At 38.1% G+C, this 4446-nt stretch overlaps 1 pseudogene; it reads left to right on the top strand.

Annotated features, from left to right (window-relative positions):
* Window positions 1-3563: 3563 nt before the first annotated feature.
* Window positions 3564-4154, top strand: LOC118631128 (annotated as a pseudogene).
* The last annotated feature ends 292 nt before the right edge of the window (window positions 4155-4446 follow it).

Raw genomic sequence — 4446 nt, 5'->3', positions numbered from 1 at the left:
TTTCCAAAATATATAGAGTACTCATACAACTCAACAAAAGGAAGACAAAGACCCCAATTAGAAAATAGGCAGAGGAGCTCAATAGACACTTCTCCAAACAGGACATACGAATAGCCAAGAGACATATGAAGAAATGCTCAACATCACTAATAATCAGAAAGATGCAAATTAAAACAACAATGAGGTATCACCTCACACCTGTCAGAATGGCTGTCATCAACCAATCATCAAACAACAAGTATTGGTGAGGTTGTGGAGAAAAGGGGACTCTAGTACACTACTGGTGGGAATGCAGACTGGTGCAGCCACTATGGAAAACAATATGGTGTTATGTCAAAAAAATTAAAAATTGAACTTCCATTTGATCCAGTTATCCTACTTCTAGGAATATACCTTAAGAAGCCTGAATCACCAATCAGAAAGAATATATGTACCCCCATGTTTATAGCACCACTATTTACAATAGCTAAGATCTGGAAACAGCCCAAGTGTCCATCAATAGATGAGTGGATAAAAATGCTGTGGTACATATACATAATGGAATTCTATGCAGCTGTAAGAAAGAGAGATCTCTTATCCTTTGAGATGACATGGAGGAACCTGGAGAGTATTATGCTAATAGACCCAGAGACATAGAAAGGAATACGGTTCCGACTGACAAACCTCAGAGGAGGAGGGCGGTTTTGGGGGGAACGGATGAGGTAAATCAAAGAACTTATATGCATGTATGCGCAACCAGTAGACACAGACAACAATGCTGGGGAGGTGGAAAGGGTGTACTGTGGAGAAGGGTGTCTAGGAGGGAAAAAAGAGAATAATCTGTAACAAAAATAAATTAATTAAATGTGGGGGAAATGCTCAATGAACTTGGGGGAGGTGTAGATGAACTTAATAAGGACTTCAACCAAGAGATAGGAAACATAAAAATTGAGATAAAAGTCATGAAGGATCAGCCAGAAGTGAAGAATCTAGTAACTAAAAATGAAGAATACATTATAAGGAATCAACAGTAGATTAGATGAAGCAGAGAACTGAATCAGTGATTTGTACGATAAGGTAACAGAAAACACCCAATCAGAATAGCAAAAAGGAAAGAAAAAAAGATAGTTTAAGGATCCTCTGGGACAACATCAAATATACCAAAAAGAGGAAAGAGAGAAGAGAGAGCAAGAAATTGAAAACCTATACCTATTTGACTGAGTAGTATTTCATTATATATATATATATATATAATATATATCACATTTTTTTAAGAGAAGTCATTTTTTTTATCCTCACCTGAGGACATTTTCCATTTTTTGTTCAGATAGAGTGGGAGGGAGAGAGAAAGAGAGAAATATCAACATGAAAGGGACACATCGAGTGGTTACCACCTGCACAACCCAACCAGGGCCGGGGAAAAACTGCAACTGAGGTACATGCCCTTAGCGGGAACCGAACCCGGGTCTCTCTGGACCACGGGCCGACGCTCTAACCCCTGAGCCAAACCAGCCAGGGCGAGAAGTCATTTTTTTTTTTTAAATATGTTTTTATTGATTTTTTTAGAGAGAGAGGATGGGACAGAGAGATAGAAACATTGATGTGAGAGAGAAACATTGACTGGCTGTCTCCTGTATGCCCCTTACTGGGAATCAAGTCTGCAACCAGAGCATGTGCCCTGATCAGGAATCGAACAGGGACCTCTCAGTCCACTGAGCAACACCAGCTGGGCTGTACCACATCTTCTTTATTCAATCCTATCAAATAACACTTTGGTTTTTCTCATGTCTTGACCACCATAAATAATGCTGAAATAAACATAAAGGCTCATATATCTTTGTGAATACATGTTTTCAAATTTTCAGAGTAGATGCCCAGAAAAGGGGTTTCGGGGTCATGTAGTAATTCTATTCTTAATCTTTTGAAGAACCTCCATACTGTTTTTCATAGTGGCTATTCCCACCATCTGTGAATGAGGATTCCTTTTTCTCCACAACCTCTCCAACACTTGTTATTACTTGCTTATTGATAATAGCTATTCTAACAGGTATAAAGTAGTATCTCATTATAGTTTTGATTTGCATTTTCCTAATAGCTGGTGAAGTTGAGCATCTTTCATATATCTGTTGGCCATTTGTATGTCTTCTTGGCAAAAGTGTCTATTCAGATCCTTTGCTCATTTTTTAATGGGATTGCTTTTTTCTCATGGTGTTGAGTTGTATGAGTTCTTTATATATTTTGGATATTAACAGAGCTGTTGAAATACTTCCATTTGTGACAACATGATGAATCTTGAGAATATGCTAAGCAAAATAAGTCAGATAGAAAAAGTCAAGAACCATATGATTTTACTCATATGTGGAATATAAAACTGAAAGCAACAAATGAACAAAGAAAACACACAGACATACAGAAACTCATAGACACAGTCAACAGTATTATGGTTACCAAAAGAGAAGAGGGGTGGGTGTAGTGAAGGGTAGAGAGGGTTGAGTACACAGTAACAGGAGATTTGACTTTGGGTGTCAAACACACAATACAATATACAGATTATGTATAGTAGAACTGTACACTTGAAACCTGTATGATTGTATTAACCCAATGTCACATCAATACATTAAACTTTAAAATTCTTAAAAACCTGTTTGAAAAAATAATGAAAGAAAATGTTCCTAACCTGATGAAGGAAATAGACTTACAAGTCTAGGAAGTGTAGGAGTCCTAAACAAGCTATACTCAAAGAGTCCCACAATAAGACTCATCATAATTAAAATGCCAAAAGTTGAAGACAAAGAGAGAATCTTGAAGTCAGCAAGACAAGAGCAGTTAGTTACCTGCAAGGGAGCTCCTATAAGAATGTCAGCTGATATCTCTACAGAAAGTTTGTAGTCCAGAGGGATTGGCAGGTAATATTTGAAGTGATAAAAAGTAAGGACCTACCACCAAGATTACTCTACTGAAGGACAAATTAAGAGCTTCCCAGACAAGAAAAAACTAAAATATTACAAAAAATATTAAAGTCTTTTTTTGAAGGAGGAGGAGGAGAAAAAGGAAGAAGAAATGAAAATATGAATAATAAAATGGCAATAAGTATATATCTATTAACAATTATTTTAAATACAAATGGATTAAATGCTTCAATAAAAACACATAGAGGAGGCCATGGTCAAGTAGTTCAGTTGGTTAAAGCATCTTCTCAATACACCAAAGTTTCAAGTTGCAGCTTCATCTAGTCAGACCACATACAGGAATAAACCAAGGAATGCATAAATAATAACAAATTGATGTTTCTCTCTCTCTCTCTCTCTCTCTCTCTCTCTCTCTATATATATATATATATATATATATATATATATATAGTATATATATATGTATATACACACACACACACACACACACACACACATATGTGTGTGTGTGATCTCTCTTTCTCAAATAAAATAAATTCAAAACTAGAAGACATAGAGGTGAGTCACAGGTGTCCACTGTTGCACTGCTCTTGCCTTAGCAATGCAGCTTCTACTCCCCTCCATCACTGCCTCCCCGCCACTGAGCATTCGAAGCCTCTGCACCCTCCTCTCCACATGTGTCTCTGGCTGCTGTTGCAGCCCCCGGCCCGGCCATGCACCTGGCCTTTCAGGCTCCTCGGAGGCCTGACCTGTGGCTGCGCAGCCCTCTACACACCAAAGAGGGCAAAGCTTTGGTTGAATTCCTGAGTGATCAAATTAAGGAGGGAAAGAAGGTACAGAAGCACAAGTCCCTCGCCAAGATGTCTGGAGTTTGAGATCTGGAAGTGAAGGGACAGAAGCAAAATTAATGCAGAATGTTGCTGGAGAAAGGATGACTATCACTCTCAACATTTGATGAGGAGGAGAAGCCCTCCCCAGGACAGAAGGTTGAGCCTGAATTGACATCCACTCCTAATTTCGTGGTTGAAGTTGTAAAGAATGGTGGCAAAAAGGCCCTTGTGTGAATCTGAATGGAAGGACACAAATTATATAGTCAACACAGATTCCCTGAACTGGGCCTTGTATGATCATCGAATGGATTTCCTTGTACACTGAGGGGTGGACAACACTTTTGTGGATGAGTTGGTGCAGCTCAGCACAACCCTGGAGCAGCAGGAGTACATTACTTTTCTGGGAGACCTCAAAGGTTTTGTCAAGATCCAGTAGACAAAACATTAAGCTGAATACCTTAGTTTCATGGCAGGCTTTGCCAGTGAATAACACCTCCTCTGAAGCCAGATGTGTACTTTGAAATGGTTTCATCCTAATATAATGGGAAATGACTCAAATTTAAATTACTTATTGCCCTCTTATTTACTATTCACCTGTTTTCTTTTCTACAAATCTATTATTTCTAGAATAAGACCCATACATATGCTGTCTACAAGAGACTCAATTCAGATTGAAAGACACATACAGATTGAAAGTAAAGAGATGAAAAAATGCATTTCATAAATAT

The sequence above is a fragment of the Molossus molossus genome, unplaced genomic scaffold (genome assembly GCF_014108415.1).
Source record: "Molossus molossus isolate mMolMol1 unplaced genomic scaffold, mMolMol1.p scaffold_m16_p_1, whole genome shotgun sequence".
Lineage (NCBI taxonomy): Eukaryota > Metazoa > Chordata > Mammalia > Chiroptera > Molossidae > Molossus > Molossus molossus.
This window is presented reverse-complemented; position numbering and strand designations above follow the sequence as displayed.